This window comes from Schistocerca piceifrons, chromosome 5, assembly GCF_021461385.2.
Source record: "Schistocerca piceifrons isolate TAMUIC-IGC-003096 chromosome 5, iqSchPice1.1, whole genome shotgun sequence".
Classification (NCBI taxonomy): domain Eukaryota; kingdom Metazoa; phylum Arthropoda; class Insecta; order Orthoptera; family Acrididae; genus Schistocerca; species Schistocerca piceifrons.
In genome coordinates, this window is record NC_060142.1 from 220,850,402 (window position 1) to 220,866,978 (window position 16,577).

The window sequence follows — 16,577 nt, forward strand, 5'->3', positions numbered from 1 at the left end:
CTCTATCTCTTTTATTATTCCTATTTGGTGAGCGTCGCAGACTCATAAATATCACAGTAGGATTTATGGGACGAATGTTTTGTAAGGTACTTCTTTCGTGAATGAATTACATTCACTTAAGACTCTCCAGACGAATCTCAATCAGTGAAGTGTACTGCTCTACGAAACAGTCACCAAGAGTTCCTGCCCACATATTGATACTATAGCAAAACTGCTGCCCTGATGCCTTGATTCCGTGATCGCCCATGTATTTGCATCTATCCACACGTAGTTGTTGTGATAATTTATTACCCCACTTTGTGTGATTAGACTTCATCCGTAAATAAAATAAATGCTGTGAACCGCTGATCTTCGGCGATCTGTCTTAGAATCATATGGATGAACTGTGTGTGGCATGGTGGGCTTTCGGCTGAGAATTGTCCCCCCCCCCCTCGATGTAAGAAAGATGAGTCAAATAACTGACCATGCAGACTTGGGCATAAAACAGTGTTCAATGCCTTCAGCAACTCCAGTTTTCCACACACGTTTCAGGATCATCTTGTTACTCACTCCTCCACATCCGTCGCTCAAACTGAGCAAGCTCTACCGCCATCCTTTGTCCTTGCTAATGAAGCACGTCTCAAAGACGTAGAAACAATTTTCTGAACGTTTTTTACGATGGAATGTGATTTCAAAGATGTTCAACATACATGACAAGCTTGTGTCTTTTAACGGTGGTGGCGAAACCATACTGAATACCACGTCTGATACTTTCCTCGAGGAATAGTACAACTCCATATTACAGCTTGCGTTGTTCACACTCCACGGTATAATTAATCTTGTTCTGATGCCAGTAAAACCGCATAATGAAACGTACATGGCGACTGATGTAGCAGACAGCTATTAAGTGCTACGACTAGCAACACCATTAGTATGGTTATGAGGGTTCCGGCTCACTTTGCACTGAAATGCGATATTGAACCTTGTAGTGCCTCTGTCTCAAAGTGCAAGGGATAGTGCGGTTTGTCTACATGCATGGACAATGATTGAGCTGGTTTGAAGCCCCGCCAACTTATCAATGCCATAATCACTATACATGTGGAAAACCACTCCTCTTCTCCCCTCTCTCCTCCATCCTCCCCCTCCACTTCCCCTTGCCCCCCTCTCACTTATCAACCTAATCTCACCATAGAATTATAATGAGGCAGCCAGTCATAGCATTGCATATGAATGTAGCTGTGAAGTTACGAAAGCTTCATCTGAACTGCGAAAAAATGGCGCCAAGTTCAAAGCTGTGCAGAATATGCAAAAACTACTTATGTTTCACATAAATTGGCATGTTATGTTCGGAGACATTTGCTTCTGAATTATGTACACACGCACACACACACACACACACACACACACACACAAACACACACACACACACACACACACTCATTTCGTTCCAACTCTGTATATATTTTACTGCCTTGACATTCTACATCTACATGCATACTCTGCAAATCACATTTAAGTACCTGGCAGAGGGTTCATCGAACCACCTTCACACTTCTCTATTATTCCAATCTCGTATAGAGCACAGAAAGAATGAACACATATATCTTTCCGTACGAGCTCTGATTTCCCTTAGTTTATCGTGGCGACCGGTCTTCCCTATGTAGGTCGGTGTCAACAAAATATTTTCGCATTCGGAGGAGAAAGTTGGTGACTGGAACTTCGTGAGAAGATTAAATTTTTCCCATCTGTCAAATCACTGTTTTCTAATTTATACACCACATTGAATTTCGTATCCCACTCTCTCTACATCAACTTCCTCATTAAATAACATCTCATATGTGTGCTCCATCAAGTTCAAAAATGTATAATACTGATCTTCGTCGTTAGTAGCACACACGTACACATCGGGGAAACATGTTGTAAGCGTTAATGCAGCAACTTGCTGCTGAGTGCCTAGTGTAAGAGAAAGAGATACACGATTTGTGACATAGTCGCAGTAGCGTTAACCAGTGATGCAAGAATTATTTATTACATATTCACCCAAGAATACTTTATTACAAATCTAGTTATGGACCACAAATGGTTATTAATCAGGTTATTCATTTTGGTCAACGATGATCATCTTAAGATCTAAAAATAAGTATATGGAGGAGGTTTGATGTACAATGTTTCCAAATTACACAAAATGAACATTGAGAAATTACTATAATTAAAAATAAGATACAGCTTCTAATTTCTCAGTGGTGAAGGTGGCTGAAAATTTCGCCAGCTGGCCTGTTTAGAGACATGACAGACATCAAATACCGTCTACTTCTCCTGTATAAAGCACAAAAAACATATTAGAGAGGGTACAGGAGCAAAAAAGGACCCAAACAAAAATTTCTCTGTACATACAAATTATTAACAATTTTACATTCAATGTTTGTACATATAATGTTTCTGCATTCAATGTTCTTACATTCCAGCATGGGCTATTACGTTCAGTCTAGCAACAACAAAGGGCAGTCAAAGTTTAAATTGTACAATTGTTTGAGCATTTTGTATTTTTGTATAATTACAAAGAAACCGAAAATCTGGCCAATAGATGGCGCTGTAAGTGTCAGAATATGCACACCAAGAAACGTTTGGCACATAACTGTTCCACAGCTTGCGTCTTAGACGCTCAAATGAAAGGCTCCATTGCTGGTAGTACTCTTGCATAAGAAGACGACTGTGCGCTAGTGGGTGTGAAGAAGTTTCGGACACTCAACGGTATGAAAAATGGTGTTGGTCAAATATCTGCCAAGGATTTGGAGAAAATCATTACAAAATTTGAAAAGACAGACGAACTGGGAGTGCTATGAGGCAGAGGAAGAAAAGCAGTTGGTCTGACGTCTGTCAATTCGATGTCTGTCTATGATGTGGCCACAGCTTTGAAGAGAGTCCAGCAGTTGTATGCAAACGTGGAGGGCATTGGGAATTGCCTGACGGTTGGACATGCCTACAAGAACGGTGCGTGAAATCCTACAAAACATACTGCATTGCTGTCTGTCCAAAATCAGCCATTTTCAGAAGCTGATTCCTGCTGACCTGCTAGCAAGACAGACATTCTCTCTGAAATTTCTTTCTCGCATGGAAGTGAACAATGAAAGGCCATGGAACTTCATGTGGTCAGACGAAGCCCGTTTTCGTCTCCAAGAACATGCCAGTACACAGAGTTTCAGAATATGGGCAACGAATAATCCGCGTGCACATCAGCCGGTATAACTTCATTCTGCGAAGGTGACGATGTGGTGCGAGTTGATGGCGTCGTTTATTGTAGCGCTGCATTTTTTGGAGGAGATGAGCCCTGCGGGTCCTGTTACTTGTACCATCAATGGTAAATGTATTTTGGGCACAAAGGTCAATCCAACAGTTCAACAGTGTGGATGTGAGTTTATTATCATTTTTATACAAGACGACGTTCCTCCATACGTTTTCTAGCCAGTGAAGCCTCAACTGCAGAGGGATTTCGGAAATGCTAGAAGTATCTGCCATCATTTCCCTACATCCTGGCCGTCCAGATCACCTGACCTTGTGTTGTTGTTGTGGTCTTCAGTCCCGAGACTGGTTTTATGCAGCTCTCCACGCTACTCTATTCTGTGCAAGCTTCTTCATCTCCCAGTACTTACTGCAACCTACATCCTTCTGAATCTGCTTAGTGTATTCATCTCTTGGTCTCCCTCTACGATTTTTACCCTCCACGCTGCCCTCCAATGCTAAATTTGTGATCCCTTGATGCCTCAGAACATGTCCTTCTTCTTGTCAAGTTGTGCCACAAACTCCTCTTCTCCCCAATTCTATTCAATACCTCCTCATTAGTTATGTAATCTACCCATCTAATCTTCAACATTCTTCTGTAGCACCACATTTCGAAAGCTTCTATTCTCTTCTTGTCCAAACTATTTATCGTCCATGTTTCACTTCCATGCATGGCTACACTCCATACAAATACTTTCAGAAACGGCTTCCTGACACTTAAATCTGTACTCGATGTTAACAAATTTCTCTTCTTCAGAAACGCTTTCCTTGCGATTGCCAGTCTACATTTTATGTCCTCTCTACTTCGACCATCATCAGTTATTTTGCTCCTCAAATAGCAAAACTCCTGTACTACTTTAAGTGTCTCATTTCCTAATCTAATTCCCTCAGCATCACCCGACTTAATTCGCCTACATTCCATTATCCTCGTTTTGCTTTTGTTGATGTTCATCTTATATCCTCCTTTCAAGACACTGTCCATTCCGTTCAGCTGTTCTTCCAAGTCCTTTGCTGTCTCTGACAGAATTACAATGTCATCGGCGAACCTCAAAGTTTTTATTTCTTCTCCATGCATTTTAATACCTACTCCGAATTTTTCTTTTGTTTCCTTCACTGCTTGCTCTATATTAAGATTGAATGACATCGGGGAGAGGCTACAACCCTGTCTCACTCCCTTTCTAACTACTTCTTCCCTTTCATGTTCCTCGACTCTTATAACTGCCATCTCGTTTCTGTACAAATTGTAAATAGCCTTTCGCTCCCTTAGCTCTAGGGGTAGCGTCTTAGATTCATAATCAAAACGTCTTCGGTCCCGGGTTCGATCCCCGCCACTGCCTAAATTTTGATAAATAAGCAGCATTGGCGGCCGAAGACTTCCGGCATAAGAAGTCAGCCCCATTCTGCCAACGGCCTTGTCGAAGAGGGCGGAGGAGCGGATAGACGTTCCGGGCACTCTCTTGTTCTAGGGGTGAGAAATTGCCCCTAAAGGCGGAAGAATCAGCAATGACCAACGACATGAGGATGCAGAAGGCAATGGAAACCACTGCATTAAAGACACGTAACGTGTATCCACAGGACATGTGGCCTGTAATTGAAGAAGTGTCATGATGATCTCTCCATTGGCAAAAGATTCCGGAATAGTCCCCCATTCGGATCTCCGGGAGGGGACTGCCAAGGGGGAGGTTACCATGAGAAAAAGATTGAATAAACAACGAAAGGATAACGTTCTACGAGTCGGGGCGTGGAATGTCAGAAGCTTGAACGTGGTAGGTAAACTAGAAAATCTGAAAAGGGAAATGCAAAGGCTCAATCTAGATATAGTAGGGGTCAGTGAAGTGAAGTGGAAGGAACACAAGGATTTCTGGTCAGATGAGTATCGGGTAATATCAACAGCAGCAGAAAATGGTATAACAGGTGTAGGATTCGTTATGAATAGGAAGATAGGGCAGAGGGTGTGTTACTGTGAACAGTTCAGTGACCGGGTTGTTCTAATCAGAATCGACAGCAGACCAACACCGACAACGATAGTTCAGGTATACATGCCGACGTCGCAATCTGAAGATGAACAGATAGAGAAAGTGTATGAATATATTGAAAGGGTAATGCAGTATGTAAAGGGGGACGAAAATCTAATAGTCATGGGCGACTGGAATGCAGTTGTAGGGGAAGGAGTAGAAGAAAAGGTTACAGGAGAATATGGGCTTATGACAAGGAATGAAAGAGGAAAAAGACTAATTGTGTTCTGTAACAAGTTTCAGCTAGTAATAGGGAATACCCTGTTCAAGAATCACAAGAGGAGAAGGTATACTTGGAAAAGGCCGGGAGATACGGGAAGATTTCAATTAGATTACATCATGGTCAGACAGAGATTCCGAAATCAGATACTGGATTGTAAGGCGTACCCAGGAGCAGATATAGACTCAGATCACAATATAGTAGTGATGAAGAGTAGGCTGAAGTGCAAGACATTAGTCAGGAAGAATCAATACGCAAAGAAGTGGGATACCGAAGTACTAAGGAATGACGAGATACGTTTGAAGTTCTCTAACGCTGTAGATACAGCAATAAGGAATAGCGCAGTAGGCAGTACAATTGAAGAAGAATGGACATCTCTAAAAAGGGCCATCACAGAAGTTGGGAAGGAAAACATAGGTACAAAAAAGGTAGCTGCGAAGAAACCATGGGTAACAGAAGAAATACTTCAGTTGATTGATGCAAGGAGGAAGTGCAAACATGTTCTGGGAAAATCAGGAATACAGAAATACAAGTCGCTGAGGAATGAAATAAATAGGAAGTGCAGGGAAGCTAAGATGAAATGGCTGCAGGAAAAAGGTGAAGACATCGAAAAAGATATGATTGTCGGAAGGACAGACTCAGCATACAGGAAAGTCAAAACAACCTTTGGTGACATTAAAAGCAACGGTGGTAACATTAAGAGTGCAACGGGAATTCCACTGTTAAATGCAGAGGAGAGAGCAGATAGGTGGAAGGAATACACTGAAAGCCTCTATGAGGAGTCGATTTAGAAGAGATAGGGGATCCAGTATTAGAATCGGAATCTAAAAGAGATTTGGAGGACTTACGGTCAAATAAGGCAGAAGGGATAGATAAAATTCGATCAGAATTTCTGAAATCATTGGGGGAAGTGGCAACAAAACGACAATTCACGTTGGTGTGTAGAATATGTGAGTCTAGCGATATATCATCTGACTTTCGGAAAAGCATCATCCACACAATTCCGAAGACGGCAAGAGGTGACAAGTGCGAGAATTATCGCACAATCAGTTTAACAGCTCATGCATCGAAGCTGCTTACAAGAATAATATACAGAAGAATGGAAAAGAAAATTGAGAATGGGCTAGGTGGCGATCAGTTTGGCTTGAGGAAAAGTAAAGGGACGAGAGAGGCAATTCTGACGTTACGGCTAATAATGGAAGCAAGGCTAAAGAAAAATCAAGACACTTTCATAGGATTTGTCTACCTGGAAAAAGCGTTCGACAATATAAAATAACTGTTCGAAATTCTGAAAAAGGTAGGGGTAAGCTATAGGGAGAGGCGGGTCATATACAATATGTACAACAACCAAGAGGGAATAATAAGAGTGGACGATCAAGAACGAAGTGCTCGTATTAAGAAGGGTGTAAGACGAGGCTGTAGCCTTTCGCCCCTACTCTTCGATCTGTACATCGAGGAAGCAATGATGGAAATAAAAGAAAGGTTCAGGAGTGGAATTAAAATACAAGGTGAAAGGATATCAATGATACGGTTCGCTGATGGCATTGCTATCCTGAGTGAAAGTGAAGAAGAATTAAATGATCCGCTGAACGGAACGAACAGTCTAATGAGTACACAGTATGGTTTGAGAGTAAATCGGAGAAAGACGAATGTAATGAGAAGTAGTAGAAATGAGAACAGCGAGAAACTTAACATCAGGATTGATGGTCACGAAGTCAATGAAGTTAAGGAATTCTGCTACCTAGGCAGTAAAATAACCAATGACGGACGGAGCAAGGAGGACATCAAAAGCAGACTCGCTATGGCAAAAAAGGCATTTCTGGCCAAGAGAAGTCTACTAATATCAAATACCGGCCTTAATTTGAGGAAGAAATTTCTGAGGATGTACGTCTGGAGTACAGCATTGTATGGTAGTGAAACATGGACTGTGGGAAAACCGGAACAGAAGAGAATCGAAGCATTTGAGATGTGATGCTATAGACGAATGTTGAAAATTAGGTGGACTGATAAGGTAAGGAATGAGGAGGTTCTACACACAATCGGAGAGGAAAGGAATATGTGGAAAACACTGATAAGGAGAAGGGACAGGATGATAGGACATCTGCTAAGACATGAGGGAATGACTTCCATGGTACTAGAGGGAGCTGTAGAGGGCAAAAACTGTAGAGGAAGACAGAGATTGGAATACGTCAAGCAAATTATTGAGGACGTAGGTTGCAAGTTCTACTCTGAGATGAAGAGGTTAGCACAGAAAAGGAATTCGTGGCGGGCCGCATCAAACCAGTCTGATAAAAAAAAAAAAAAAAAGAATTTTAACCCTGCCACCTTCAGAATTTGAAAGAGATTATTCCAGTCAACGTTGTCAAAAGCTTTCTCTAAGTCTACAAATGCTAGAAACGTAGGTTTGCCTTTCCTTAATCTAGCTTGTAAGATAAGTCGTAGGGTCAGTATTGCCTCACGTGTTCCGATATTTCTACGGAATCCAAACTGATCTTCCCCGAGGTCACCTTCTACCAGTTTTTCCATTCGTCTGTAAAGAATTCGCGTTAGTATTTTGGAGCCGTTACTTATTAAACTGATAGTTCGGTAATTTTCACATCTGGCAACACCTGCTTTCTTTGGGATTGGAATTATTATATTCTTCTTGAGATCTGAGGGAATTTCGCTAGTCTCATACATCTTGCTCACCAGATGGTAGAGTTTTGTCAGGACTGGCTCTCCCAAGGCTGTCAGTAGTTCTAATCGAATGTTGTCTTGTTTCGACTTAGGTCTTTTAGTGTTCTGTCAAACACTTCACGCTGTTATCATATCTCCCATTTCATCTTCATCTACATCCTCTTCCATTTCAATAATATTGTCCTCAAGTACATCGCCCTAGTATAGACCCTCTACATACTCCTTCCACTTTCCTCCCTTCCCTTCTTTGCTTAGAACTGTGTTTCCATCTAAGCTCTTGATATTCATACAAGCGGTTCTCTTTTCTCCAAAGGTTTCTTTAATTTTTCCGTAGGCAGTAACTACCTTACCCCTAGTGAGATAAGCCTCTACATCCTTACATTTTCCTCTAGCCATTCCTGCTTAGCCATTTTGCATTTCCTGTCGATCTCGTTATTGAGACGTTTGTATTCCTTTTTGCCTGCTTCACTTACTGCATTTTGATATTTTCTCCTTTCATCAGTTAAATTCAATATTTCTTCTGTTATCCAAGGATTTCTACTAGCCCTCGTCTTTTTACCTACTTGATCCTCTGCTGCCTTCATTACTTCATCCCTCAAAGCTACCCATTCTTCTTCTACTGTATTTCTTTCCCCCATTCCTGTCAATTGTTCCCTTATGCTCTCCCTGAAACTCTGTACAACCTCTGGTCCTTTGAGTTTATCCACGTCTCATCTCCTTAAATTCCCACCTTTGTGCAATTTCTTCAGTTTTAATCTACAGTTCATTACCAATAGATTGTGGTCGGAGTCCACATCTGCCACTGGAAATGCCTTACAATTTAAAACCTGGTTCCTAAATCTCTGTCTTACCATTATATAATCTATCTGAAACCTGGCAGTATCTCCAGGCTTCTTTCTGACCTTAACCCTTGTGAATTCTGGCTGTGGGGTTATCTGAAAAATGTTAACTGAAAGATGTATTCAGTGCTCCAATTAGGAACAAAACTGAATTGAAGGCACGCTTTGCATAATGTATTCTTAAAGTGACCCGCGTGACACTCCGGTTTGTTCTGGAAGATGCTGTTTTACGATTTCAACATGTGGCAGAAAACCGTGGCTACCATATTAAATATGCCTTGCGTGAGTCTCAAGGCAAACCGACGTCATTTTGCTTTTTATTCAGTTTTCGACCCCAGGATTATTAAAAACCGATGTATTTTGCTTTTAGTGCGGTTTTTGGCCTTAGAACAATTAAAAACCGATGTTATTTTGCTTTTTTATGCCTCAGGACAATTAAAAACACATTTTTCTCCTTCTGATGTGGTACAATCTTGCTGTGGTGTGTGGGCATACCTAACAACCAACGCCACAACTGTTGACAGTCGAATTCATGCAGTCATGCACATTGAAGAGTATGGATGGTTTAATGTGGAAGTCAGATCATAGCCATTGTATATAAACTGAAGGTGGAGGGGGGAATCAGTGGCGACGAGTGAAAAAGTATGTGGGATTGGGATTAGAACTTGTCATCTCCTGCTTACTAGACGGTTTATTCTTCGCCATACGGACACAGTGTTTATCGCAACTGTGTAGACTATCTCGGCACGCCTCACAGATCATCCACATTCCCAACTAGCGTCTCCAATCGGCAGTCCCCGTCCATGTCCGAAAGAACAGACACCATGCATTCATGCGACATATCATACATAGCCGTCGCATTGCAATTCATGTGTCATTAGTAGCCGACCCAATTTACATTAAGACGCATACAGTGCTTGAAATTTTCCTTACAGCTTTTTTTCCATGACGTTTCCACCTGCGTCAATAATGTGCTGTTAAAATTTGACGTCATTCTGAGCAGCGGTTCTCTTTCTACAGCGTTTTTAAATTTGAGTTTTAATTATGAATCCCTGTATAAAAAGTACTTGAAACCAGAAGAACGCAAGATAATGAGAACATAATGGAGTGTTTCTGTAAGAGTATGTGAATTCACATGAGTTACGTGGTTGGTAGTGTTCCCATGTTACAGTCTACAATTAGAGTTTCAATATAAAATTTACCTTTTTCACACATTCACAAAATCACATTTTTCAGCTATCTACATTATTTGTATTTCTTAAACACACATACAGATATTGCCCATTAGTTAAATGTTCCATGTATTTACATTAAAATCAATAATAGATCATCAATTTTGATGTGATAGTGATAACAAACCAATTTAATCACATAATCTAGGAGTATACTACATTTATCATCTGGCCAGATGAGCCTAGTTTGTGTTGTTTAGTAACAGAAACTACATGGGGCCTTGACTGAATTACATACTGCACAGTCGTTTTAACTTGTATCTTTGTTGTAAACCTATTAACAGAAGAAAGTTTTATACCCTTTTCTCTATGCATTACGACTCCATACTCCATCTCATGTGTACACAGTTTTGTTCATACGTCGACAAATTGTGTAGTAGGTTCACAGTCAAATTAGTCTTGGAGTAGCCCAACTACTATTTACTAGCAGAATATTGTTTCTGTTATCAGGAGGAGACCTGAAGTATCAAACCTTGTATGGACATCATGCCTAATATCTTCGTAGAGATTTGGAGTTGTAATGTGATAGATTAAGTCATCAGTGCTTCTGTAGCAAAGTTTTACATGATTTGCTGGAAATTTGTTTAACATGTATTACTTAAGGATAGATCCGAGCCAGACGCCCTCCAGCGTGCATTCCAGTGACACAGAGCCACTGCCAGTTGCGGATTCAGTGGTCACAAGACAGAGCTCACTGGAGGGTGGCTTGGAGATCTGTTGTGTTTTCTGATGAAAGCTGGTTCTGCATCGGTGTCAGAGACGGCCGTGTGTTGATTGGGAGGCTAGCTGAAGGCCTGCGAACAACCTGTCTGCGTGCTAGACACACTGGATCTACATCTGGAGTTATGGTCTGGCGTGGAATTTCTTGTGACAGCAGGATCAGTCTCGTAGTTATCCCACCTACACAGAGTGCAAATTTGTACGTCAGTTTTATGATTCGACTTGTTGTGCTGCCATTCATGAACAGTACTCCAGGGGATGTCTTCCAACAGGATAACGTTCGCCAAAATAACGTTGTTGTAACCCAATGTGCTCTACAGTGTCGACATGTTGGCTTGGTCTGCTCAGTCACCAGATCTGTCTCAAATCGAACACGTATGGGACATAATGGGACACAGCTCCTGCGTCATCCAAAATAGCATTAACCGTCCGTGTTTTGACTGACCAACTGCAACAGCCATGAAACTCCAGCCCACAAACGACATCCGGCACCGTGCAAGACAATGCACACACGATCATATACTTGAAATAAATACCCTGGAGTTAACACCCGGTTGTTATCGAACCAACAGTTCACATTTGCAATGGCTTATCCCGCGCTAACATTAACCTGTGATATTGCAATGTTAACGTTTTAAATATCTTAACTAGAAAATGTATTCCCGAAAAGTCATTACTCTCCATTAATTACTTTTTATGTTGCAATTTTTTTCGGTCAGTTTATTTAGCACACTGTTTACTTTCGTGTTTACAGGGTAAAACTGACCAGTTAAAACATGCAAAATCGTTTGACTAGGGGTTTGTTACTATGTGTTTGTTTGCCATCACTTTGGGCAGTTTCACCTATAGTCCAGCGCAAAACCCCTTTTTTCATTTACATTAACATGAAGTTGAGCTATTTCCTTCAACAGCTAACCATAATCTCCGTGCGAAAAGTCTCAAGTTTCTGTAACACATTGCCAGTTGCATTAGTCGAGTAGCAGTCATCACTAATTTCAGATGGCATTAAATTCGCATCCTTTGTATTGAGATACATTTGATTGTATTCATATGGTTTTGGCAAGAGAAACTGGCAGACAGTAAACTAAAGATTTTAAGAAATTGGTTAATTAGTCGAGTTCTGTTTCTGAAAACTTGGAAATAGTCATGCAAGAAATGTATACGCTCTGTAAACCGAACCCTGTTACCCATCACATCTTATCTATCCTCTTGGATCAGGGTGCTAGACCACAGCTGCTTGCAGATTCTCCACTACTTGATTGAGATACTACTTGCTTGAATGAAGCATGTCTGAGTTACAGCAAGTAGGTGAATTTGGTTGCATTATGAAAACCTGACATTGTCAGCTGGAGAGCAATCTTAAATTCAATGTAAAGAAAGATTCACATACGAAGTCTTTTATGCCTTGATGGCATGTAAGCACACTGGATAACTAGTCTCATGATGAAAAGAGAGTAAAACTTAAAAAAAGTATAACTGCGTTCTCCCGCAGAATAGATCATACAGGTGTGGTGTGCTGCATGTGTCTGGGATGAGTGCCGAGAACTGTGGAAAGGAATGCAACCCAGAAGCAGAAACATGTATAACAAATGCCTCAGATGCGTTGTAATAGATGGCATGAAATCAGTATAATTTACAACAGAGGGGCTCGACAAGAAAGTGTGCTCTCTACAGTATTCCTTAAAATAATCATGGACAATGTCATAAAGAAAGTTCTTCAAATCTTAACAGCAGATGATATGGAAATAATAGCATATGGAGATGATGTGATGATTTTGGAAGCAAACAAGCAGAAATTGGAATACCTAATTACTGGCAGAGAGCAGATGAAGAAGCAGGCACATAAGTAAGCTTTGCAAAAAATGGGGTAATGAAAAAGTGCATGAAAAATAAAAGAAATGAAGGCTGTAAGTTGTAATGTAATAATCACGGAAGAAGTAGTAGATGCTTTCAAATATTTAGGAAGTAAGTTAACAAACAAAGGAAACATCAAGTTTGAAATTTCGAAGCGAACAGAAAATTGTTAAAAATTTAATTATTGTGTACCGCACATAACTAGAAAATTGGAAAATAACTGCGAAAGCAAAGATCTAGATCTTCATGACTATCCTGCAATTCGCACTTAAGTGTCTGGCAGAGGATTCATCGAACCAGTTGCAAGCTATTTCTCTACCGTTCCTCTCTCGAACAGTATGCAGGAAAAACGAACTCGTAAATCTTTCCATGTGAACTCTCATTTCGCTTATTTTATTACAATGATCATATCTCCATATGTAGCTGGGCGCCAGCAAAATGTTTTCACATTTGGAGGAGAAAGCTAATGACTGAAATTTCATAAGAAAATACTGCTGCAACGGAAAAGTATTTTTTTTCTTAATGAGTGTCGCCTCGACTCGCGTATCATATCCGTGGCAATCTCTCCCTTTTTCGCGATAATACATACCTTGCTGCCGTTCTTTGAACTTTTTCGATGTCCTCCATCAGTCTATGTGATGCGGATTCCGCATCGTGCATTAACACTCCAGAAGTCGACGCACAAGCCTAGTGTAGACAATCTCTTTAGTAGACCTGTTACCTCTTCTGTAAGTTCTGCCAATGAATCTTTGGTTTGCTTTCCCCCACAACACTCTTCATGTGATCGTTCCAATTTAAATTATTCGTATTTGTAATCCCGAAGTATTTAGCTGAATTCGCAGATTCGTGTGATTTATCGTGTGACCGCAATTTAGCGGTGTGATTTATCGGGTGAACGAGATTTAGTGGATTGCTTTAAGTACTCATGTGGATCGCTTCACACTTTTCATTATTTTGAGTTTGCTGGCAATTTCTGCAGCAGATATCTCGTCTGAACTATTTTTCAATTAGTTTTGAGCATCTGATGAGTTTACGAGACAGTAAAATCATCTGCAAACAATATCAGGGCTGCTCAGGTTCTCTTCTGAATCTTTTATGTACATCAGGAACAGCAGAGGGTCTATAACACGTGCTCGGGGAACGTCGGATAACACTTCTGTTTTCCGTCAGTTGCTATGACTGTGACCTTTCTGGCAGACAAGACAACTGAGACGACAGCCCATGGACACGCAATTTGATTAGAAGTCGCTTGTGAGGAACCTTGTCACAAGACTTCTGGAAATCTAAATATATGGAATCAATTTGAGATCCCCTGCCGATAGCACATTACTTCGTGTGAATAGAAAACTGGTCGTGTTTGCAAGAAAGATATTTTCTGAACCAGTGTTGGATATTTGTCTGTAAATCCTTATCTTCGAGGTAATTCGTAATTTTCGAGTACAGTGTATGTTCCAAATTCCAAACCCAAATCCACGTTAGTGATATGGGTACTTAATTCAGCGGACTACTCGATATGATCTGCCAGTTTTGACCTGTGAATCAGAAGGTCGGACTTGGACAAATAAAGAGCTGAGCAGAGTACAGGGTACAGAGACGCTTTTTTTACGGGGCATCGTGGATAAGAGAGAAGGGAAAGCAAAAGAAGAAATGAGACAATGCGAAATAGCTTCAGCCCAGTTCCTTAAAAGGATTGTAGAGAGCGACAGGATTAAATAAGTTTCCTTTAATTTACGTCTATGGTCACAATCTTTTTTGTTTAACACATTACCGGTTTCGGTCTTTAATGACGATCATCAGATCTGCAGCAAAAATGAGAAAAATATAAATACACTGGCAAACTGTATACAGCTTAAGAACAATACATAGAGCATATTGAAAAGTAGTACTGACAAAATTTACATTTGTGCGCTTTAAGGATGAAGAGGCATACCTGTTTCATAAAAACAAAGTCCTAATGTACTGCAGCCATAGTGGCATCGTCAAATGCTAAATGCGGAATCAGCACCAGCATCGTCAAATACATATAAATCACATCACATGCACGAGTCATGTTGTCAGTAAAGCTACTGTTCAAAACAAGGTGCCGTGCAGTAGCCACAAGATGTTTGTTGTAAGTTGACCAGATGTCGCTTATGTCGACATACACTAGTTTTCAATAAGCAATTGAACCAGCGAAAATGAAAGGGGGATACATTAGTTAAAGTCTGCAATAAGCTTATGCACGCCTCTGTTATATATAGCGTGTTCGTAAGTTCACCTAGTATTGAGTGCATCACATATTTACTTCGTTTCCATACGTTTTACGCATGACTCTAGTAGGTTCTTGTTCCTTCTTTATTCATTACATAGACTGCATTAATCAGATAATGTAGATCATCCACTCTTACGGAATTTTCTCATTCTTTTCTGTCAACGGAGTACCGCAGGGTACGAGGGGCCCTCTGCCGGTCACGTTCCTCCAACTACTTCCTGCCTGTGCGGAATTCTGGCGTTAGCGCTAACAGAGGGCGCTGATTATGTGCAGAACTATATTTTCTTTCATTTGTGGCCCCTTTAGCGATTTGTTTTATGTTGTTTAATATTACCCGGTTCAACATCAACGGTGTTTAATATTTATGTCATTGTCTAGAATATTGGCACTAGAGCATATGTCAACCACTGTTTTTTAAGTTTTTGTCTTTTTAACAATATTATTTCTGTCGTTTTCTTCTTTTTAGTGCTTTTTATTACTGGACCACCTTTTATACTTTATAAGCTTATTGCAAACTTTAACTATTCCCCAACACCCAATGTGGCTTTCGACCTTCCTTCTCTGCTGATGACCAACTCCTCCACCTCACTCATCTCCACTCCCTCCTGCTTAACTTCCGTCGCTCCGCAATTTTTGTCTCCCTCGACCTCGAAAAGGCCTACGACCGTGTCTGGCATCCCAGTCTCCTGTTTAAGCTCCAAACCTACGCCCTTCTTGTCAACTACATCCGTCTGATGGCCTCCTTCCTCTCCCACCGCCCCTCCTATGTTACCATCCATAATACCATTTCCCACACCTTCTACCCCTCTGCAGGTGTACCCCAGGGCTCTGTCCTCTCCCTCTCCTCTACCTCCTGTACACGGCAGATATGCCCCAACCCCCCCCCCCCCTCCAGTACACCTCTTGCAATATGCTGATGACACCGCATTCCTCGCCCTCGCTCCTACCCTCCAACGGTCCCACCGCCTTCTCCAGAATCACTTTGACCTTTTTGCCACATGGTGTAACCAGTGGATTCTGAAAATCAATCCTTCCAAGACCCAGGCAATCATAATAGGTCGTACCACTCGCTCCTTCCGGCTCCTTGATTTCTCCCTTACTGTCTGCGCCCATCCTGTCTGCCTTACCCCCACCCTCACCTACCTTGGCCTCACCATTGACCGTCACCTCACCTGGATCCCTCATCTCCGCTGCATCCAATCCAAAGCCCACAACCGCCTCCGACTCCTCAAACTCCTCTCTGGCCGGACATGGGGGTTGCACCCCTCTACCATCCTCCACACCTACAAATCCTTAATCCGTCCCATCCTCTGTTATGCCAGTTTATTGACATCTCAGAGAGAGTAGGTTCCTTGAAATGGCAGTGGGCTCGCCACGTTGCAAGAAGGAAAGACAACAGATGGACGAGGCTAGTACTGGAGTGGAGTCCGAGAGAGCGCCAGAGACCTAGAGGAAGACCACCAGACAGATGGGACAAAGACATCAAGAAGATCGCTGGTAACACCTGGCAGA

At 41.4% G+C, this 16,577-nt stretch overlaps 1 protein-coding gene across 1 annotated transcript in view; it reads right to left on the reverse strand.

The window, feature by feature from the left end:
- The window catches only part of LOC124798905, a 71,217-nt gene that overhangs the window by 36,974 nt on the left and 17,666 nt on the right, over positions 1 to 16,577 (reverse strand). The window lies entirely within an intron of this gene.